The sequence below is a fragment of the Phalacrocorax carbo genome, chromosome 21 (genome assembly GCF_963921805.1).
Source record: "Phalacrocorax carbo chromosome 21, bPhaCar2.1, whole genome shotgun sequence".
Taxonomy (NCBI): Eukaryota; Metazoa; Chordata; class Aves; order Suliformes; family Phalacrocoracidae; genus Phalacrocorax; species Phalacrocorax carbo.
Window position 1 is genome coordinate 7992908 of NC_087533.1, and position 23431 is coordinate 8016338.

At 57.0% G+C, this 23431-nt stretch overlaps 1 protein-coding gene across 1 annotated transcript in view; it reads left to right on the top strand.

The window, feature by feature from the left end:
* Positions 1-2036: 2036 nt before the first annotated feature.
* LOC135316641 (uncharacterized) overlaps positions 2037-23431 on the top strand; it is a 158167-nt gene continuing 136772 nt past the window's right edge. The window contains exon 1 of the transcript XR_010375891.1: positions 2037-2154. The gene's annotated coding sequence lies outside the window, so the exon portion shown is untranslated. The remainder of the gene's footprint in view (positions 2155-23431) is intronic.

A 23431-nucleotide genomic window follows, 5' to 3' on the forward strand; every position in this document is an offset into this window, starting at 1 on the left:
GCTGGGCACCGGCAACGCTGCCGCGGGGAGGGCAGGGAAGGGGAACCCCTCTTCCTGGCTGTGCTGCCCTGCTGCTGTCAAGTCGGGTGATTTTGTTGTGGCTCTCTTGGTACTTGCTGTGTTGTTAATGCTTCAGATGTAATATTAAATAAACTGGAAGGGAGCCTTTGTGGCAGAAAAGCTGAGAATGTGTCTCTGGAGATTCCTAGACTAGAAGCCAGCGGGAAAACCTCCTGAAATGCGGCAGTTTTGCAAGCCCTGTAATGCCATGCTGGGCCAATAGTTTCCCTTTTTTCCCCTCTTTGCTGAATTACTTTGCTCTCGCTTGTTGAGCAGCAGGATTAAAAAGAATCAGCCTGGAAAAGGAGTTCTAAAGAAAACACACAAATAATGACAGAAGTGCAGCGCGGGTACCTCCATTACAGCCTCAGCTGGCGCGAGGGAGCGCGATGGGGCTGCCCTCCCGCGAGGCTGCGAGGCTGCACCGAGACACCCGGTAAAACACCCGTTAAACCTGATGACAGCGCACTGGTAGCCAAATAAAGGTAAACGACCGCTCGTTATTGCCTGGCTGACGGGCACTGAATGGAGGGCCAAGCTCGCTCCATGGGAGCGGTGCCCGCGGAGCCCCTGGTGCGGCTGCCTCCGGCCAGGGTTTGCCGTCACCGAGGGGCGCAGCTTGGCAGGGCTGCACCCCTCCAGCCAGGCGAACGCCGCCCGGCTGTGCGCCACGGCTCAGCAAAGTATTTAAGTACATGTTTAAGTTTTATAAACCCATGTTTAATATATTTCCAATTAACCAAAGCACTTGAAAATGTGCTGGAATTTAAGCAAGCGGATAATTGCGTTCTGGGACTGGAGGCGCTGTCGGGTCCAGGTCCATACCTAATGATGCTGGGTGGATGTGGGAGAGCGGCCGCCCTTCCCCGCGCCGTGAATCGTGCGGGCTTCATTAGCTGCCCACGCAACCTGAATGGAGAGGGCCGCTTCTGCTGCGGGAGCGTCCGCGGGGGGAGAGGTTTATCACCGCTCAGACGGCTGCGATGCGGCGTGAGGTGTGGATGTCGGTAGCCTTTCTGAGGGCAAGGAGCAGGCGCGTGGTTTTGCAGGCGTGGGGCAGCGGGCAAAGGTGGGTTTGGGGTTTAAAGGGTTCAGTTTGGGTACTTTTCTCCCTTTTCACTCTGGCCTTTGAAAGGGATGGGCCCTGCTGTTTGAAAAGCCTTGTCAGGCTGGGAGATGACTGTGAGGAAGGTGTGAAATGCAGAGCTGGCTGCTTTTGCAGGGAGAGGATGAAATCCTGCCCAGACTGTTCCTCCTCTCCTCTGGGAGCAAAGCGATTCCTGATTCTCCCTTCAGAGCGCTGCCTCCCGCTGAACCCGGCACAAAGCGGAGTCAAGCTGTGCCCGGGCGGGCTGGATGCAGATGCAAAGCGCTGTGACCTGTAAGCAGCAGGGGCAAGGTGTGGGGATGAGACAGAGGCAGCGGGATCCAGGGCAAAGCAAAAGCTGGAATTAAGCAGCGCCGCCTGCTAGCAAATTATCCCATTTGTGTAATCCCTGCACCCTGAGCAGGCTTGCTGTCTGATCTCCTCAGAAACTCCAGTGAGAATCAAACATTTTGGGCTAATATCATCTACATGCATAATTAGACAGCCGCAGTTGCCATCTGGGCTCTGCGCTCGTGCAGACCTGTGCCCAGGCAGGGGTGTCGCTGTCAGAGCCAGGGGAGGCTGTGGGGGGGGTGTCCCTGCATGTTGGTGGTGGGGAAACCGCTTCATCCCCTTCCTGCTGGAAGGGGCTCCCCTGCCAGGGACGCGGCAGGCCCACTGCCGGGGCTAACAGAGCCCGTGGCTTCGGGTGGATGCAGCAGCGCTGCTGCCCCTCTCCTCCGCTTCGCCCCCGGGGAGAGGTTTCTGTCCCGGCCCTGGGCTGCAGCCCCGGCAGGGTGGTGGGCAGGCACTGGGCCCCCCTCGCTGCGTGGGGAGCGGGGGCAGATCCCCTGCCGCTCACTTCCATGAGCGATGGCTCCGGCGCAGGCTGGGGGTGCCAGGCTGGCAGGGAAGAAGCTGCTCCTCTGAGCATCCAGCTCTTCGCTCCTGCATCTTCCCCCTGGCTCGTGTTGCCTCCTAACAGACCGCGAAGGCGCAGGCATATGGTAATGCATATTTAACTGATATTTACATTCAACATTGTCTCTCTGTAGCTCTGTTTTCCTTCCCAAATGCTCTAATTCCTCCAGGCTCCCGGCTGGTGCAGCTGGGGAGGCACGGGGGGACGGCGGGTGCCCTTGGCAAGGGCCGGGGGGCTGTGCTGGGGCGCTGCTGCCCCCGTGCTCCTGCTCAGCACCCCCTTTGCGAGCACAAAGGGAATGCGTGGGGGAAAATTCCTCATCTGGGAACGAAAATGCAGAGACCTGCCTGCTCTGGGCAACTTCTCCTAGGCGGGGGGGCTCCAACTGCTCTCTGAAGATAAAGGAAACCAGCTGCAAAGCCACTTTGCAGAGTAAAACACCAGGTGTTTTCTGGAAAGGTGCGTGAGGAGGCTGTGTGGGGCTCTGCGAGGGGCCGAGGCGGGATGCACCCGGGTCTGCCCCAGGCAGGCTTTCCCGCTGGGCTCCCCCCTCCACGGGGGAGCACCCTCCTGCTCCTCGAAAGCGCTCCCCTTCCTCTCCTGGCAGGGGCCCTCTGCTCGGCAGAGCAGGTCGCACGGGGAAGGGCCTCTGCCAGGGCTGGACGTGGCGTGGTGTCTCTTGCCCGCTCTTACCGGTGGCTGAGAAATGTGAAAACCAATTAACAACGGAGGGGAATTGTTAAGGCAAAAAAAAATAAATAGCTCCTGTTCCAATTGATTCTGCTCCTTAATCTCGGTGCTCGGGAGCTATCGTTATTCCAAACATACCGGCATAATAATTAAACGTAATTACTTGTAGGTTCTGGGCCGGTGACTATCTATACCTAATGCTCCTAATGAAATTTCTGTTACGAAACACACCGGCTGTTTAATAAATAATAACAATACCTCACTGTCTAGTCATCGGAGGGGCCCGGGCGTGCTTAGGGCACCTGGTGGGGGGGAGCTGGGTGCGGGGGCTGCATGGATCAGCATGCGTGACGGCATCCCCAGTCCCGTCCTCGTGCCGATCCGTGTCCTTTCGAGCCGGGGGGTGTAAAAGCCTCTGAACATCCTCGCGGAGCCTGGCTCCTGAGCTCTTGCCAGCTCCGGGGGGACGGGGGGTCCCCTGCAGCCCCTGGCCTCCATCCTGTCCCTAAACACAGCCCGGGGCGACCTGTGAAAGGTGCCTCGGGGTCTTCAATCACTCAATATAAATGTTAAAAAGCAAATGATTATTTTAGTAATGAGGATGTCACTGGAGCTGTAGAGAGAAATCACCAGTTTAGCTCAGAACCTTTTCCTTGAGAATTAATCCTAATTCAGGATCCAGTTATAAACATCAGGGGTTGATGTAATGGCCTGAAACACTAGTCAAGGCAAATTCCATAACTGACAGCTGCTAATATGAAACAGTTTAAAATGAGGACTCATTTTATTTTTCAATCCAACCTCCCCCTCCTCTGAGAAATCTACTGGCTTCGGGAGGGAGAGCACTTCAAGAGAACAAAGACCCTCTGAAAACTTTTTTCCCCCCTTTCAATGATTATCTGAAAGGATCTTTTTCCCCTTAGTTGCTGTAATCATAAAAGCACAGGTGACAAACTGCCTCATACCAGGCATCATCAATTCTAAGTTGGCTTTTTTATAAATATATGTGTGTGTATATATAGAAAAGGCAGCAGCAACAGCATCCAGGCTCTGTGCCAGCAGATGATTCCTATCGGCTCACTGGGGAAAAAGCAAGCCCGCAAAGTTGAAGGGACAGCTTTAACGGCGGTCTCCCCGCGGCGCGGCGATGCCGGGTGCCGTGCGGTGCTCCCGGCTCAGCGGGTGGGCTGGCGGGGGGCTTCGAGCCGGGTAAGGCCATCGGGCTGGCCCGGCTCCAGGGCAGGCTCTTTCATGCGGGGACCGCTGTGATCCTGTTAGCGGTGGCAGGGCTGCCGGGTTTAAGGGACATGTTATTACCTCCTCGGCTGCCAGCAATGCTTTGCAAATGCACCACAGGCGGGTTTTTTCTGGGCTTGTAAATACTTTCATCTCTGTGTTGTGCTTTCTGTTACTGCGGGAAAGAAAGATAACTTTTAATGTTACGGCTCAAAGTTGCACCAGCATAATGTCACTGGGCAGCTGAGGGAAATCGCTCTGAGCTTTCGCTGGCGATACGCTGATTTTCCCACCCGGTCCGGTTCACTCTGATGTAGCTAGCAGGCTGCAGCGCCGTTGTGCTTGGCGCTTGCGTGGCTCGGGGGGGGTTGCTGCCCCCCAGCCCACGATTGCAGGTACGCCAGGGCTGCAGAACCCTGTTTGCAACGTAGCGTGTGCCTGTTGTGGACGTGTAGGTCCGTAGCACTGGAGCAAAACACCAGTAAAAGGCGTTTTGCTTGGGGAATGGGTGATGCTTCCGCAGAGTGGGAAAAGGAGGGGGGCAGTGGGAAGGCACCCATCCAGCTGCGTGGATGCCTTCCCTCCCCGCAGCTGCGAGTAAGTGACTTCAGAAAGACCAAAGTAGGCTCAGAAGGTGGCTGCTTCTGCTGGAGCAGCCGTCCTGGGGAGACACCCCTTCTCCCTTCCCGCGGTTCGGGTGGGGTGCTGGGGTGCCACCCCGCCGGGCGAGTGGCTGGCATCCTCCCGGGACGGCACAGCCCACGGCGCGGGGGGCGGCGGGCTGTGGCCGGGTCTCTGGGGATGTCACCGCCATGGCTTTGGTTTCCAAGGTGACTATCTCCTTCCCCAGCCTTTGAACTGCAAGGTGATTTCTCGTCTCTGAACACCACGGCGGGTCTGCCAGGTTTCTCCGCGCCGTGCCGAGGTGGCTCTGCCGCCTGGGATGCATTTCTCAGTCTGATCAACAAAGTGTTTTGGTCAGATAAGACTGACTCGGATTGCCACGCACTTAAATGAATAAATATCTGTCTTTCTGTAACAAACGTGCTCAGCGGCGTTGAGAAAGCTGCTGGGTTTTTTCTCTGCCTGGTGCTTTCCTCCTGCTCAGCCCCAGGTGGGCAGAGGTAAGAGCTGCATCAAATAAAGCCCCTTTGCAAGTCGGGGCTTGGGAAACTGCTAGGGGTGCTCTGGGCAGTGATGGATGATCAGAAAGGCAACGGCCTTCCCTGGATTATCGAGTTCAACACCCTGAAGCCTCTGAGGAGCAACAGGGTGCGGGGGACCCAGTGCAGGAGCAGGGAGTGCGGAGTCGGAGCTCTGCTCCCCCTTGCTGCGGTGCTCGCAGTCATCTTCCCTCGGGTTTTGATCTGTGATCTTTTGTGAATGATAGAAAGCAAAGGGAAAGGAAAAGAAAAATATTCCAAGGGGGTTGAAAGTTGCCCTTTGAAGATAACTTTATTGTTGCAGGCTTTATAGCCTGAGTGGCTGAGCCTACTCACAATTCGGTGCCGAGCAAATGCCCAAACTGCGCGAGCTGTCACCGCTTTGATCCCCAAATGTAGGCGTGCCGCTCGGCCTGCGGAACGACCTGGGCTCGGCCCGCGGTGTGTTGTCCCCAGGGCTGCCTCCGCAGCCCTCGGGTATTTTGTGCTACCATTTCGGGTGCTGCTGCACCTCCTCCCGGCCGTGCAGCTGGGCGCCCTGGGGGGTGGGTGCTGCGGCGCTGCTTGGTCCCCCCAGCCACAGCACGGGCAACAGCAGCCTGTGCGGCATTTTCATGGTCTTTTCCATCTCGCTGCTTCATGTGGTTCTCTCTCCCCGGGTTGATAAAGATGTATCGCTCCTAACTCGTCTGAATCTGCCTGGAGTGGGGGGGTGTTATCGCACCTAATTCAGCAGTCTCTGACCAAGGGGGTTGACTGTCTTTGTTCAGGGACAGTCCTTGAGTTCTTACAGTTTGCCTGCCTCTTGCGTCTGTCTAGGTTTTTGTAACTCACTCGCTCCCGGGGTATGCAAATGCTCGCAGTGAGTATCTGCCTGCGTCGCCGCTCTCTGTCCTCTCTCGGGCCGGGGGACGTGACGCATCTCCCCGAACGGTCCTGTGGGAGAAGCTCCGTGCGCCTCGCGGGACCCACGCGAGTCCTGCCCGGTGAGAAGGGGACAGGGGAACTCTGCTGCATGGCACCCTCTGCCTCTGCCACAAAACCCCCTTCCTAGAGGTTAATTCAGCCTTAATCTTGGGCTCAGCGAGTCAGGGGTCAGCGCTCCCCTGTGAGGCAGGACAAGATAATCTGCTTATCTTTCAGTCCATCGCACTGTTGCAGCTCTTTCTGCCTGCAGAGAAATAATGCGATGTTATTAGGGATTACGTCCCCCCACCCCCCAACCCTGACCTCCCATCAATCTCCCCAGCTGCGGTGCCCGAGTGATGTGCTGCAGGGGAAGTCATGCCAAATGCTAATAGCGCCAGATCATAAATCTCTCCTTCTGCACTTAAAAGCCTGTGATTTCTGTTCCCCCTCGGCCTGCAGCGTGTTATGTCATGGGGATGTTTGTCAACAGCGACGGTGCAGGCGGAGGCGAGGTGCAGCCTGGCCCGCGGATGGACCTACCCACGTCTCTTTCTAGCTGGAGCACCCTGTGGGTGGGTGAAACTGCTGCTCAGTGCTGCTCCTCCCTCTCTGCATTTGCTGGAAGGGGAAAAGGATGCCCACCGTGGCACGGGCGCCTTCCAAAGCACCCGTCTCCAGCCGGATCCTGCCTGCTGCCAGCAGGCACGGCTGCATTGCAGGGGCTTACGGAGCCTGCCCACGCCTGACTGGCATCAAACCGGAGGGATGCCCAAACCTGCTCCCCTCCGGTTTGCAGCCCTTCCCTGCGCGGAGCGAGGTTCAGCCCCCTCTGCGCTTACCTGGCAGCTCATGCCGCCCGAGCGGTCCCGGCAGAGCCCGGTGCGCAGCACCGCACGGCGCCAGAGCACGCTGCACGCAGAGAGGAGCTTTTGGCTCAGGCTCTGCAACGTCAAGAGCTTCAGCTAATCCAGCAAAGCATCCAAACACATTGCCTGAGGTGCCAGCCAGCACCACGCTGCAGATCTGCAATTTAATCGTTATGCTTCTGATATTTCCAGCCTCAGTAAAGCGCGGGCTGAAAGAACAGCTTTTTGTAAGGATGCTCAGAAAAACCCACTTTGCAGCTGTGTGGAGCCTGGGGCTGGGAAACGGCCAAAGGAAGGGGGGGCACTGTCTGGAGCAGCGGTGGGTGGCGGGGCAGGGTGCAGGCAGCGCTGCTGGAGCGGGGCACCAGGCAGCCAGGGCGTGCTGCTGCTCCTGCAGCTGCAGGTGAAGCCTCCCACGCCGTGGGGAAGCCGGGGAGCGCAGCGGTGCTTGCTGCGTGCATCAGTGTTTCTCCTTCTGCCTCTGACATCCCTTTGTAAGTAGGTCTCAAAGACAGCTTCCCCCCCCTTGCCCTTCTTTAGGAAGGCTTATATGAAACTGTAATTACAGTAGCGCTGTTTAAAAAGGATCATTACACCTCCCGAACAAACAGCAGTCACAAGTGCGACACAGGCGCACTGTGAAATATCAGGGTGACAAAATACTCCCGGCGCTATCTGCAGTGTCGGCTCACCCAGTGCTGTGTAACACCTCAATTTGTAAGGAAGATCGTGTGCCGTGCCCTATAATAAATGTTTAAATGAGGTGATCAGATCTGTCAGATGTCGAGAAAGGGTCTGATTTATCCTCTGGTAACAAAATATCCCGGTGCACCTGCTAATAACCCTGCAGATGATAAGCCCCGGTGTCCGAGCGAGCATCGCCCTGCTCCAGCAGTGCAGGGTGCTGCGGGGATGGAGGAGTGGATGCCCCGGTGCCGGACTTCAATTCCCGTTTCAGGACAAGAAGCAAACACTTTCAGGGACTGTTTTTTGGTGGGTTCTCAGAGGCAGATTCCCCCTCCCCTGGTTTTCCCCCTGTGGTGTCAGACCCTGGGGTCCAGGCTGGGACCTGCAGGCAGGGGAGGGACGTGGCTCTTCTCCCTGCAGAGCTGCCATTGCTTTGCAGAGGAGCGTATTACACGCGAGGCGATGGAGGGACGAGGCGGGGAGCGGCTGTCCCAAGGAGGCTGGGGAAGCCGGCGGCAGCAGCAGCCGTTCCTGCCTCTCCCGGAGGCTCTCGCGCGGTCGGTGCCCGGGCAGCGGCACGGCAAGCCCCGGCACAGCTGGCGCGGCTGGCAGCGGGCACGGCGGTGCGAGGCAGCAAGCGGCGTTCGAGGAGAATATGGCAAGTAATTGCTGAGCAGAGGAGAATAAATCTCCAGCATTAGGGTGGATGTACAGTGCTGTAAAGCAAAGAACCAATATAACAGTCTACATAACACCATTAGTCTGGGACCGAGGCATTTGATAAAGAACGAGAGATGGCATGAGCCAACAGGTCTCTACTTTATTTTTTTGCCTTGCGTTTAATACAGTGTTCTGGATGCCGCTTTCTATGCTCAATGTGTTTTATTGTTTTGCTCACCCTGAAAGAGGAACTGCTGGAGCTTTGATAAATGGATGGGAACGTTGGGCTGGCTGTCGCTGCGGTTGTGACCCAGCACAGCCAGGCCCTGTGCGGAAGGGATGTGGGATGGGGTCCCTGGGACCTTGAGGAGCAGGGTGGGGGGTGGCAGAGCAGGAAAGGGCACATCAATTATGGGACGAGCGGCAGGGATACCCCAGATAAAGGTGGGGGCATTAGCTCATCCCCAAAGGGAGCCCCAAAATGGAGCCAAGAGGTGGCCAGCCAGGTCTGGCGGCAGGCTGGCAGAGTTTTGAGCACAAACCCGTGACTCAGGGGCTCATGAACTAAAATAAATACCTCTAGTTGCTGAAAAGGCAAGCAAAGAAAGCGTCTTTGACTGGGAATCGGCCTGTCTGTGTCCCCGTCCCTGCCACAGCAGCTTGCTCGGGCTGTGAGAGAGGACCCGGTGTCTTTGGGGTTGGAGGGGACAGTAGATCTGCTGCCAAATGACCCCGCCAGTGTGCTATGCCCTGCAGAAAGGGAATTGGTAAGGGATCGATATTTCATTGCTAAATTCTCTGGGGAGGCGTTGCAGTGCCCTGTGAGGCTGGATGTGGCTGCTGCCCTGGCTTTTCCCCACCTCACTGCCTGACAGCTGAGCATCGCTTTCCCTCCTGGCCTCTTCCTCCTCCGCCCTCCTCATCCCGAGCTCCGGCCACTGTGGCGTGGCACCCAGCAGGCGAGGTTTGCACAAGTGGCTAAACAAACCCCATAAGAACGAGCTGGGGCAGGAGCTACCAACCAAGAAAGCAGTTCTGGAAGACAAATGTAATCTGCGGATCTGAATAGCCATGAGTGAAATAGGAGGGAAGACAAAAGGAGCAAAAAGTCAGGGAATCCAAGCAGCGCCGGTTGCACTTCAAAGGGGAAGAGAGCTGGCTTATAGATTTACTGCCAGTTGTGGCTGTGCCGGCACAGAGCAGAGAGCCAGCATGGGAGAGAGCTGGGGGTACAGAGGAAAGGGAATTTTAAAAGCAGAATTTCAGATGCCTGTTTCCCCCGGGTGAAATTACACAGAGAAATATTCTGGCAAAATACGAAAGGGACCGAGATGAAAGCGCAGCCCAGAATGTACATTGCAAAAGACATCTGTCCAGGAGGGACAGCGGAGCTTGCTCTGAGACGGGGGCGTATGCCATCTGGGGGGCCAAAGCCCAGACTTCCAGTGCTGGTTTATTGGCTGGAGGTGCAGGGGGACAGGCTGGGTGTCACCCAGGTGCAGGTACCACAGGAGAGCCAATAACTGCCCCTTCGATCCCCCGGCTTCTCTCAGTGCTCTGATGGAGACGTTATCGATTAGAGCTGGGCAAACAGTGCAAAAATGACCTGGGGGATGCTCATGTCAATCCGCAGGTGCAGGAAGGTTTGCCGGTGCTGGGAGCCAGAGCTGCCTAGGAAATGACACGACGGCTGTGAAATGAGCTCTCTGGGGAGCGGGTGCCTGGCACCCCGCGGCGAGGGGTGCAGGCGACGCTCCCGGCTGCGGATGGAGGCAGGAGAGCAGGGCGGCGCTGCCTGTGCATTCTTCCCCCACGCCACAGGGCTGGGGACCACCGCTGGCTCCTCTGCAGCGTGACCTGCCCCGGGGTGTGTGCCCAGGCGAGCGAGGGCTTTGTGCGGGAAAGCCAGGCGCGGGTGGAGAGCGGAAACAAAGGCACTCCAGTGGCTTGGGAAAGGTTGCCTTTGCTTGCGGCTGAAAGCGCTGGGCAATAATAATCAAGATTTATCGCTCGGCAATCGCCATAGCAACATCAAAACACAAGTGGGAGAGAGATGCTTTCCTGTGGAGCTGGGAGGGCAGCCACCCACCCGGGGGGCTTCCTGCGCCTCCTCCCTGTGGTCGCTCAACCCAGACCAGGAGAAGGCAGAGGCTGAGCAGAGCCTGGCAGGAAGGAAAACTGGGTTTAAATGGCAAAGGAAGGAGCTCTTCCAGCCACCATTGAGCCCTGTCTTGCTGCAGAAATACTGGAGACGAGGGTGACTCTGCATGCCCAGGTCTGCGAGGCTCGGTCCTGTCCCCATCGGTGCTGGTGGCTCAGCTCGGCTGCCCCTCGGCCCCTGTCCTGCTTCTTGGGGTGCCGCTGTCCCTCACCACACCCTTTCTGGATGATGGCTGGGTGCAAACAGTGTGTGGAAAGGAGAAAACGCTAGATTTCCTGCACTGGCTGAAGCCGCAGGTCGCTGGCGTTGGTGGCTCCGTGTGCTGCTCCCGAGGGGCACGGGCTCCGCACTGGCACCGGTACCTACCTCCCCACTGCTGCTGTGTAGTTCTGCAACGAGGAGCGCTCGCCTTGCTGGCACTAGCTCCAGCCACGTCTCTCCTACCAGAGCTGCTAAGCCTCGATAAATATGCTTTTAATAATCAAGCAGTGTTTGTTTAGCATAAACCAACTCCCCTACTAAATCGATGCTGAAGCAGAGCGCAGCGTGTGGTTCAGAGACATAACTCAGGGGCTGCCTGGCATGTCTCTGGGGGCTGGGGGGGGACATCCATCTCTGCTCCTCACCGCTGTCCTCCCCTGGAGCCCCAGGGCAGGGCTGGCCGTGGTCCCAGCTGTCCCAGGGGATGCGCTGGGAGGTGAATTCATGCCATGATCCAGCGGGGAGGCAATGACCAGCCCCCCGCCCAGACCAGCAGGGACTGGGGGGATGCTGACCTGGGTGCAGATGGAAATCTCACGCCTCATGCAGGGCACAGAGCATCAGCTGGGCCAGCAGAGCATCCCCTGGCAAATAGTCGGGGCTGTTCCTGTGTGCTTACCTTGCTGGGAAGTGTTTCGCTGCACAGCCCCTGGCCCCAGTGGGGGTGAACTGGGGGGGTCTCGGCCTCCCGCGGGGCTGCCAGGCAAGAGCGTCTCTGCTCCGCAGAGCCTGATGGTTTCTGACAGTGCATTAATAGTGGCTATTAAGGCCCAAGTTTCCTCGCTTTTGTGTATTGATGTCATCACACTGGTTCCTGATCTATGCTGGCGTGGGGCAGAAAGCCAGCCCAACCCTTCACACATCTATATTCCGGTTTGGCCGGGGGGGATGCACTCGGATGCTCTTGCTGGATGGAGTATGTCTGCTGTGGTGGGAGGAATTACAGCCTCGTATTCTGTCAGCGTGTGCGGGAGAGTCGCGGAAGCCAGGCAGAGCTCTCCATCCATCTATCAAAGTGCTCGTGGTTCAAGGTAGAGAGCGAGCATGAAAAGAGCAGGGAGGCGAGCAGTCGCCTGAGCTCTTGAAAGAAGTAAGGAGATGGGGAAGTGGGTAGAAAGACAGAGGGAGAATCATTCTTGTGATTTATGGGGCTGGAGGGTGAGGGATGAAAGGAGATGTCATCTGTGGGGCATGGCACACGCCCGGGACACCGGCTGCTGGCGCTGGGGCCCTGCTTTCCAGCGGGAAAGTTTAAAACCAATGTCCCTGCAGGCTGTGCCTGTTGAGAGGAATTGCAGCCTCACAAAGATGAAGGGGTTTGCTGCCGTCATGGTAGGCCAGGATGGCATTTCAAGGGTGCGTCTGCCAGGAGACCCTTGGGAGCGCGGCGGGCCTGGGCACCCTCTCCTGTCTCCGAAGGCGCTGGCTCTCAGCTGGCCGGGCCCTGAGCCCCGGCGGAGATCGCAGCGGCGAGGAGAGCCCCTCTGCAGGAGCTGTTTCCCTTGCCCCCTCTGGGGGCTTGTGGAGCGACGGGAATCGGGAGGTGCTTTTCATGAGCCAAAGGTGAAAAAGCAGCTCCTGCCTTTGAAGGGGCAGACAAGGCTTTATCTCTGGGAGGGGAGCCGTGGACTGCCAGCTCCTCTGCTTGCTGGTCCGGTGCCAGGTTGCAGGGGCTGAAGCAGCCTGTGGAGTTAGCAAAATCCTTTATTTTACATTTGATATCTTGTTCAGATCAATATGGATTCCTTGAGCAATTCGGGAGCTTGTAGTCTCCTGATTAGCTGTCCCTTTATCCAGTTAGATTTTTTCTTATCTAGAGTAATTGTTGTCCCAGAGTACATCTATGGCTGCAACGTGACCTTACCGGCAAGGGTACGCTACCACGGCGCTGGGAGCTGCTCCCCGAGAAATACAGCTCCCCGCGTCTGCCCCCCTCCCTGCCAGCCCCTCCGCACTAGCTCCCTATAAATTGTTTCTGAAAGCTTTTGTTGCCTTCCCAAGGTGAGACGGGGCAATCCAGGAGGCAAATATATAAATTTAATCCGCTCGAAGGTCCCAGCGGTGGCCATGGGGAGGAGGAGGAGGGAGGTTTACTGCAGCCGCTTGCGTATCTTGGTGGCCCGCGTGCTCCCTCCAGGATCTCTCTCGCCCGCCGTACTTTGGGAGTTTATATTAACCGGTGCGGCTCGTCAGCCTAGTCGCAGCCCCAGCATCTTCGGGGAGCTGGCGCGAGATGCTCCAGCTTGAGATTAGTCAAATTGGAAATAAATTGGTGGTTAAATAAAAACCCTCTCCAGATGCAACAGTGATGAATGAGGGAGGCAAAGGGGATACGGGGAGGTTGCTCCTTTCCTGAGATGGCAGCAAACGCCCCGGCTTCCCCCTCGGCGGCGCTGCCTCGGGTGCTTGCTGCCCGCCGGGCACCGCCGTTTGCCAAAGCAGGAGCGCGGCGTCTCGGGTCGCCGGTGGCTGCGCTCTGCTGGGGCTTGGTCCCTCCCTGCTCCTGCCCTTCTGGCAGCACCGCTCGTTTCCCCTAATTAGTTCATGGAAACAAATACGGGGCTGACAATAAAGGAGAGATTTGCTGGGTCAGGCTCAACACCAGTCCCTCAAATGCTGCCTGACACTGGCACAGGCTGTACTTGGGAAACAAACAGGTCTATTAAATTCAATGCATGCGTGGACTGCTCTGGAGAGGCTGTCTCCATGGAGCACCTGCCTGCTCCTCCTCTTTGTCTTTACTGGAAAAATTAGAGCCGCAGGTTTTTTTTCTGTGGGATGCCCAGCTCCAACTTTACTGTCCTTCTGCAAATATTGGACATGCAGCTGGGCAGCTTTTCCCAGAATAAATTACAAGAAACTGGGGACAGGGACAAGGTGTACTCCTGAAAACAGAGGGTGACTAAGGGTAGGAGACTGGATGTTTTTCCTAACACCTGGCAAGTTAGCTCCCCACTGACACTGGGAAGGGCCAGTGCAGCTACATGGTTGAGACTGGACTTGGCAAATAGCTTTGGGCGAGATGACGTGGAGGAAAAAATTATCAAACCGCCAAACGCTTCAGTGTTTCCAAAATAAGCCTTTTGTTTCTGATGCCGCCCCGGTGGGATCCTGCGGTCCCAGCGCCTGGGGAGCGAGGGGGGGATGGACAAGGATGCTCAGGGGGTGGGATGGCCTGGGACTGCCAGGCGGTCACAGGGAGACCGGCCGCGAGGTGGAGGGAGGCAGCGGTTGTGCCCTGGCTTGCCACGGCTGGGCCGTGCTGCCGAGCCCCTGCCGAGCCCGCGGGCGCATCTCTGCCGCGCTGCCCTGGCTCGGAGCTGCCGGGCTCCAGCTCCCGCGTCCTCGGAAGCACCCAGAAAAGTCAGTCTCGCTTGTAGTTTCGTACTTGCCTCTTGCTCCTCGTTGTGTGCAAACTGCCTGGAGAAGCTGGAGGCTATCGATTTTATTCCTGGGCTGCTCGAGGCCTTTTTCTGCTTGGCCAAGGGTAATGGCCCAGGGTGGGCTGTGCACGGCTCCCTGCGCCGAGGGCTGCGGGGCCAGGCGGCCGCGGCGCCCTTGGGTGTCCCGTGCAGGGAGTCTGAAACTTCTCCCTTGTTGCTCCAGCCGCTCTGGCTCGTGGCAGAAAGAATGGAAAGGGCAGAAATGCATGTGCTTTTCTGTAGTACAATTTTCTGGGAAAAAAAAAAGAGACAAATTCCGTCCTGTGCCTGCAATTATTTTATTATGCAGCACTAATGAAAAATACACTTGAACATCTAAAAAAGGCCTATGGTAAAGAGTTATTTAATGGAATAAATCACTTTAAATTAAGCAATTATTCCCTTGATTTTTTCTTTAAAACACCAATTGGCTGAAGGTGCTTCAGTTGCACGTTGAATAACTGCTGTGTGGGTGTAGCGAGGGGCGCAGCTCCCCGTGCCAGCCGTGGTGCAGGCAGGGCAGCGGCCCTGCTGACAGCAAAGGTGCTGCTCCAAATCAGGGCTGGGTTTGCCAGGAGCCGCGTGTGCCTCTGTGAGGCTGAGGATGAGTGGAAAATGCCTCCTTCTCTCCTTGAGGTGATTTAAGTCTTGTGATTGTTAGGAGAGCTTCCATAGGGTATGGGGGTGACTGGGATTCCCCTTACTCAGGGGAACTGGGCAGGACAGACAGGAGAATGCCCAGCGAGCAAACAATGTGCTTTAGCATCTTTAGCAAAGGTGCCTAGATAAAATGAGGGGGATGCTGTCGCTCTGCTGCCGTCCCCCGGAGAAAGGTGAAGCCGTGAGAACGATGGCTCAAGCGACCAGGAGAGAAACACGTCAAACTGTTTCCCAAGTCATCCCCTAACTGAAGGGAGAGCAGGATTTGCACGGGGAAGGCTCTGGAGCTTGTTCAGCTGGTTTCCTAAGAGACAGCAAGTCGCTCTTGCCTCTGCCACGGCACTGGCAAGGGACTTGCTGACGGCAGCAGCTGGGCTGCAGGGTGCGGGGCACGGTGTCCGTCCCAGGCCCCCTCTGCACGGCCGTGGTCCTTGCTGACAGCTCGTGTGTGAGCCGGTGGAGCCTCTTTCCACAGCGAAGCAGGCAGCTGATGCAAGCGTGGAAGGAAGGGACAGAGGCGGTAAATAAATCAGCTAAATAAATAGCTGGGCTCTTCGAGGGGGAAATCAGGGCTGTAAATTAGGCAAAGATTATTTTGTGATTCTGGGAGCTGAGTTTCATAAATATTAACTGGCTAATGTGTCCTGGGGCAAGGGAGAGGCTCTGCAGAGGATGCTGATGGGCCAGGCACAGGATGTGTCCTGGAATTGGTGTTTCCACCCAAGCTTGGTGTAACTCCCAGGGGGAGGCGGTCCCCATGTGAGAAGCCGTCCCTCTGCGGGGTCTCAGCCAGCCCCAGGAATAGCAAAGAGCAAGTGCTGGGTCTCACCCGTACCACCTCCTCCTCCTCCCGTGTGGGTCTGAGTCCCAGCAGCCTGGCGGTGCTGGCCCTGCGGGGAGCGGGTGGGGGTGCTGAGCCTCGGGTTGGTGTCTGCACCAGATACGGTGCGAGGAAGGCGAGATAAAGAGCGCCTAATACGTATGTATTGGCTTTCTGGTCTGCTGAGTATTCCCAGTCCTTTCATGCTCTCTGCTCCGGGCTTTTCTCTCCTGTAACAGATCTGTTTTCACACAGGAAAACCAAACGTTTTTCTGCAGCTTTCCAGACGGCTGCTGCATGGTCTCATTTTCCCCCTCCCCTCGCTCCTGCTCAGCACACCTGTGTGCCTTGGCCGGCCGAGCCGTGGGGCAGGTCCGGAGCTGATTTTGCTTCCCATCGTCCCTGCCTACCCCAGGGAGCAGCGGCAAGACGGCTGCGCCACGCTCGTTTGCAGGACAGCTGATAGAGGCACCGGGATATATCGCCCTCGTCCCTCTCCTGCACCTCAGGCCGTGCCTATCGACACGGTCTCCCTCGGGCGGTTACGCCCGGCCCCAGCCCTGCTGCAGGGCTGGGGGTTCCCGTGTCACGGGCGTCCCCTCCCCGTCCCAGCTCGCCCATCACCACAAACACCAGCAAGGCAGCTCCCAGCCCCGTCCCCTTGCCGATTCCACCCTTCTCTGGCTTATTTGTTAAATATCCTGTAATTATATAGAAATAAAAGGCTCCTACAGATTAGTGGGTAATTATACTTAATAGGAACAAAATGAATATTCCTGGTTAACCATTTGGGTTTGGGAGACAGATGGCACGCAACCCGTGTTTGCCTCCTAACATCGCAGCAGCGACAGCGCCGTAATTAACCGGTTGCTCTCTGGCTCGTAACCAAAGGCATTAATTGGTTAACCGCCCCTGCGCGCACGCGGGCGGCTTTGCGGGTGATTTCCAGCGCCGCCTCCTTGAGGCGGGCTGCCTGGATGCTTTCGGGGCGGCACTTCGGGTGCCCTGCGTGGCCCGGCCCTTCCCCAGGGCCGCGGCCGCCTCGTGCTGGCCGCTGGGAACGCGCGCGCCCGGTCGATGGAACGAGGCGGCTGCGATGGCAGCCTGACAAGCAGCACCCGTAACTTCTCGTAATCTTCCGCAGACTTCCAATTGCTCCCATCTATCTCCATTGAAGATGAAAAGGTTCCTGTTATCCTGAGATCCTTCTGCCACCTTGGTCTCCTGCCCAAGGCAAGGACTGGCACAGAGTTGCCCCCCAGCCTTTGGGCCGGGGGTGGAAGCCTTCGGGGCTTCAGCAGCCTCTTCTTGGAGGCACCAGACTTATCGCTGCTCTTGGAAGGGCCTTTGAATGCAGGCGCTATGACGTGTTCAAATACTATTAATAAACACAACAGCAGCCACAGGGAGAATTTGGTATTTACTGTAAATTCAGCATCTAAACAGAGACATCGTTTTGTCTTCTACAGTTTAACACCATCCATAATTTTGTGTTTTAACAGATTTCCCCCGGAGCCCCAAGATGCCTTTTTTTATTTGAGGCTATTCCCAATTACCTGCCGTGCCTCTCGAGCTGGCTCCTGGTTAAACATACTCAGGACCGACTTATCTGAGGCAGGGAAAGCTGCCGAGACACAGGCCTCATCGGCTCCCCCGGCCCCGTCCTCCCATTTCCTTAACGAGACCTTGCCCCCCGGTGCCGGCAGGGATCCCCCCCCGCACTGGGGCTCTCCTGCGTGTATATATAAACACGTATAATTCATCACAGCGGCTGTGGAGCCTCTCCTCTCCTTTGAGGGGCTTGGCAAAGCGGCACGCTCGCTGTCCCATCTCCTCTGGACCCAGAGCTGCCGCGGTCCCCAGCGGCCGCCAGCTGCGGGCAGGGAACGCGGCTCGGCTTGCTGCCGCCGGAGCCGCGGCGAGGCGGGGTGCAGGCGGGCAGGGAGCGCCCGCTGTGCTGGAGGGTTGGCTGGCAGCCCTCTCCCGTACACGGGCTTTTGCCTGTGCGCAGGAGCGGGGCAAATAATTGCATCGCTTGCAATTACTTGCCCACTCTGGTCTGCATGAAAAACGAATTTAGCCAGGAATCATGAAACCACATTGGGTACCTGCTGCCATTTAGTCCCCCCAGGGTGTGTGGCCCCGCGTTGCTCCTTAAAGGGTGAGTGTAAGCCTGGGAATAAGCCTTGCTCAGTCTAAAGGGCTGACCCCGTGGCCACACTCTGTGAACGGTCTGCCCTGTGCCTCGCCTCCACTTTGCTGCCCTCATGCATGTTGCTGCTGGAAAACGTGCTTCCCGCAGCCTTGATGAGATGATAGGATGCAAAAGCAGGCGTAGTTGCTGGAAAGAAAACCGGTTAAAAGCGGGAGCGAGTGGATTGCGTGGCTGCTTGGCCGGGAGCGCGGCTGCCCCGCACCGGGACGGGGAGCGGGCTCGAGGAGCCCGCTGGGGGTTCCCCGGGGTGCCCGCACTAAGGGAGGCAGCTTCTGGTTTGATGCTTTTCTCCCAAAGAGTTTTGAAATTAGATGTTTTTGATAAAGGTAGTTTTTTTTTTTCATTCGTGAGGATTTTTTCATGTAAAAATATGAATCTTGTCACAGTGAAGAGTGGGAAATACCAGAATAATGAAGTGCTTAAAATTAAAAGCTCGAGCTGACGTAGCCCAGCAGAGAACAGAGCTGAACTCTCTTGAGTTAGGACTGAGGCTTTGGTGCCGGCTCTGGTGGTGCCTTTCCCTACCACGGGTGGGAATATGGGGCTTATCCCACCGTGGGGTGGGACCTGCGAGCCCCCGCGGGCACCTCTTGTCGGGGCTGCCGCCTCCTCCGCTCGCGGCAGCCTGCTCTTGCCGCAGCCCTCCCTCCTGGGAGCGAGCGCCTCGCCCTTCCCGCTCGGTTTCGAACTGCCGGGGCTGAATTTATTGGGGTCTCTGCCATTGCCTGATTCCTGGGAAAATTAATTAGCGTCCCTGGAATGGAAAGCGACTATTGGCAGGCAAAAGGCACATCCCAGGGGAGCTATTGCAGCAGCAAACCGAGCGATCGCTCTTGGGCTGAACCTGCCCTTACTTGATTTTGGGTTGCCAGTGCATCCCCCCCTCGGAGGCCGGGGTGCTCCGGGAGCCCCCTGCTCCCTCGCAGGGCTGCCGGGAGCCCCCTGTCCTTTTGCCAGGGCAGGAACCTGCCTCCTCCCTGCGGTTAATGCGCCATGACAAAGGCCGTGGCCCTTCCCTCGGCTCCCAGCATCGGAGCTCAGCACCCGGCCGACGAGTCCAACGCTCGCTTTAGTCTCTCGCTCCCTTTTCCCCCTTCCTTGCGCACGTCGGGGGACCCCGTGGGTCCTGCTGGGGCGGGCACCCCCACCCCGCTCCGGGCCCCCCGGCCCAGCAGCTCTTGGGCTGCCTATGGGCAAAGGGAGGCTTAGTAATGAATTTAGATTTAATTTGCAAGTGAAAAAGATCGTTTTCTTTTGTAGCTTATGCTGCAGCCCAAATGTCTAAGCTTCTAGGGTTTAAGTCTAATTAACTGCATTTCACAGCTTATTTAAAGAAAAGAATGGAGGCATTAAAATTGTAAAATCTAATTTTTAAGTAAATCTTTCAGCACAAAATTAATGTTGCAGTCTCCCAGCCGCCTTGGCAATATATCTCTTGTCTTCAAATTTCAAAATGAGCTTTTGCAAACATGAAATTATTCATTAGACTGTCTGCTAAAAGGATAAATAAGTGTCTCTTCACATCCAAGATCTCCCGGTTTTCCATTTAGCAAGAGATTGGCTTGTTCAGCCCGATGCCAGCGGCCCGTCGGGTCCCTGAGGCAGGAGCTGAGGGGTGGGAGCGGATAGCCCTGCAGCCGGGCCGGCCGGCTGGGGTCCGCTGTGCCGTTAGGAGGAGTGAATCCCCCCAGCTTTTTGTCCCCTGACTTTTGCCTGCTCCGTTGAATCTCAGCATTGCTGTCGTGCAGCCCTGCCAGTGCTGTGGGAGCCCCTGGGTGGGCCCCCAGGACCACCTATCCCTGCCCAAGCTCCTAAAGCCATCGAAGGGGGCTGGTTCACACCCTCGTTAAAAAGGAATAGATTTTGCAGAACCAAAAAATATTATTTTAACAACTCCATTTTCATATCGCTTTTAAAAACCCTGGTGATTTGTCTTTTTCTTGATTAAAGTCACATAATTAATCGTAGGAGCGACACGTTTAATACTAATTACAGAATCACTTTTGTGCACGACGCCTCCAAACCTGGCGGTTTGACCTTGAGCGGGCTCTGACCGCTCTGCCGGGCGGGTGGGAAGGTGGGTGCCGCGAAGCCGCGGGGGGATAGGCAGAGGAGCCGTGAACTTGCTGTTGTTCTCTCAGGGCTTCACCCGGGGTCTCTGCCCAGGGAGCCGGAGCGTCTCCCTCCCCACGCCTGCGCGCTTGCTGCAGATGGGCCTTGTTGGGCAAAGTCAGCAGGGACACTGGCTGGGAGCCCCAGGGCTGGAGCTCCCCGAGGGCTGCGAGCATCCCGCGTGCCGGGAGGGGGTTCTGCCCTGCTTCCCAGCGAAGAAAACGTAACCCCCAATATTTAGAGGTAGTTTAAGGGTAAAACATAAACGAGCCAGGGGCGTTTCCACTGGTGGGAAACAGGTTGTTCAACCCCAGCAAAGCGCTTTGTGGGGGACCTGGACGTGCTTTGTGGGGGAGCTGGACCCCTTAGCGTGAGAAACCAAAGCGCAGAGCTGTGGGAGCAGCGAGCGGAGGCACTGCCCGACCCTCTCCTGCCCCAGCAGACACGTCCTGCCCATGGTTCCCTCCTCTGAGGCGCAGCAGCTCCAGCCTCACCCCAGCGGAGGCGGATCAAAGCCTTCCCTGGTGCTCTCTGCACTCCTGGGCGAGCGCAGCATCTCCTTGGGTTTGTTTGGGCCCCTCCCCAACTTCTGTTCGTGATCAGGGATTTATTTCCTTTACAAAAACCTGTAATTACTCTGTAAAGGTCTTGTTTCGTGGTTGCGGTGCCTCTTCCCAAGCTGGGTCAGACGCTAATCCTCGCTGGAGCCCTGGAGGCTGGGGGATGTCTGGATTTGGTACTGGCGCCGGCTGATCTTCCCTGCCTGGCACAAAAAGAAAGGCGGGATGCGCCCTGTAAGTTGCCGGGAGGGTCGGGTCCGCCAGCCGCAGCCGCTGGGACGTGCTGATGCAAAAAAGCACCTTAATTAACGGTGGGATGCTGAACGCAGAAGAGTAATTAATTTAGGGAATGTATAGAAAGATGATGCTTGCTTGTGGGTGCACCCCACAATCCCAGCCTGAGAATGGGGTGTGAAGAAGTGAGGCGCGCTTTGGCACCGCTGGAGGCAGTGCTCAGCGGGCTGCGGGCAGGCTCTGCTGGCACCTGGAAGCAGGCAGCACCGGCCAGGGGATGCTCTGATGGGGATTTTAATAGGGAAACTTGCCTCTAAACCTTTTGAAAAGCCCATTTAGAGTGCCTGATTATCACCTGGCGATTGATTAATTGTATTTGTAAGAGCAGTCGTGAAGCAAGCGTCCCCCCGCTGTGTGCTGACAGCCTCATCTCATGCCCTGTGCTGTGGGGACAGCCTGGAGCTGCCTCCCGGGCGCCGGGGCGTTCCGGGGAAATAACGACCCGCGCAGGGGTCAGCCGGAACCAAAATCCCCGGAAAACGACTCAGTGGGACGTTTCGTTTAACGCCGCACAAATATCGCACAACTGACAAACGAAGAGCGGCGGAAATCTCGTTTCAAGCCGGGGAGCCGCAGGAAGGCGAGCGTGGTGCTCGGCCCGCGGAGCAGCGGCGCTGCTGAAGCCAACGCGTTCCTGCTAATGTTGCCCTTCGGGGTGCTGCGCGCTTGCGAGAGGGATGGGTGCCAGCCGGCGCGGGGCCCACTGGGACCCAGAGGGACGTTTCCCTCCGACAACATGGGGTCTGGGCTGACCCTAGGAAGCAGAAGCTGATTTTTTCTAAGCCGGGGCAGCCCTATCTGATGTCTGCTGAGCAGCGGCACTCGCATCTGGCCGCGCTCGGGCCTCCGGGTGGGGCAAAATCCTGCCAGGATGGTGATGGGAGCAGTGCTTCAGATAACTCCTTGCAGTGCTGCTATTTCTTGTTATTTTTAAAAAGTAATTCTGAATTACAATGCGTTTCTGCGGGCTCTGCTGTATTCCTGAGAATCACGCTCTGTGCTAAATCAGTCCACGGCAATCAATGCTTTTCTAATGAATTCTGAATTCCTAACGTCAGGACATTACAGTGCCTGTTTATTTTCTCTCTGCCCTTGTCTTATTCCTCGGCGTTATTCCTGTAAGCTGCATGAAATACATTAGATGTATATATATATTTTTTTTCCCTCTCTCCCCTCTGCAGACCTCATTGGAAAAGTTAATGGTGTGTTTCTGGAGTAATTAGAATGATTTAAATGGCCTCATAACAAAGTTCTTCTGCAGAAGCAGCCGCTTCTCACCCTCTGTGTCTGTCATATCTTGGCTAGAAGAAGCAGCAGAGGCAAAACATGATAGGAAACAGAGGGGAAGAGCCCCCCAGTGAGGAGATCTGGGCGCGGGTACGTTCGAATTAATTATTCATGGCCGGTACTTCGGCAGGATTTGCTTGTACATCCGGAAATTAATTAAAACAGGAGGACGGCTCTCACAAGGGCGTGCTGCGGTGACCCCTCCGTCCCTTCCTCCAGAGCCCTCGGCACGGCTCTCGGCAGGCCTGGGCACAGGCGGGGGAGGACGTGCTGTGCTCCCTCTCCCCGGAGTCGGCCGGGGGCTCTGCCGGCAGGAGGAGCCTCGCCAGCACCGGAATATTCAGGAACATTTGCGGGCTGGGATTTTTTGGCCACACGCAGGTGCTGGCTCTGCAAACAGCTGTGCCTTTAGAAGGCTTTGCTGCTTCCAGCTGTTTGCTGCTCCCCTTCTCCCGCAGCTGCCGTGTCCCCCGGGAGCAATCCTGGACCTGCCCCAGCCAAAGCAAGCCCAGGCTGCCCAAATCGGTGCGAGGAGGAGCCCGTCCCCAAGGACGCTCTGCAGCTCAACGTCTGTATTTTGGCCCCAAGCGATGGCCTCGCCACAGCAAGCGCTCCTGCCGTCCTGTGGTCCAGCATCCCTGCTGCCAACTAAGGAGCAGCCGTGGCCGCCTGTTTTGGGGCGCGATGCGGGCCCCGGCCCGCTGGCAGTGGGGAGGGATGTGCTGCCCACGTTGCTGAGATGGGCTGGCGTCGGAGCCGGGCCCGGCCCCGAGAGCCGATGCCGGCTGCGGTGGCGAAGTGCCGCCCGCCTGGCCTTACCGTTGCCATCTGTCCCCAGGGGGAATGACTTCCCACCGTGGCTCAGTTCAGGGAGCCGCGTACGGCCACGCCGCGGTCACGCCAGCCTTTCCCAGCTCAGCGCTGCTTTGAACGCAGATATCCAGAGCGTGGCAGGGGCAAACCCGGGGGCTGCCGGCACCTGAAACGCGGCGGTGCTCGGTGTGGGGTGCTGGCTCGGTCCCTGCAGTGGGGGGGACCGTGGCTGAGAGGGGTTGCCGATCCAGGTCCCAGTCCTTCCCCTTGTGCCGCTGACCTGAGTGGAGGTGCCGGGATGGAGTCTGACTTCGGAGTCTCCTCGTGCTCTCAACAGTGCCTTAGAAATTAAGAATCAATCCGATTATTCAAGCCCATAAACAACATCATAAAAATAACATCAATTTGCACAGAAAGGCGCTGCATTAATGTGCTGAAATAATGATGCACTTTTACAACATAAATTTACAATCAATCTTGCTTTTAACACCGTGAAACAACAGTTGGAGGAGGATCAATCCTTTGCCCGAATTAGATGGCTTGAGT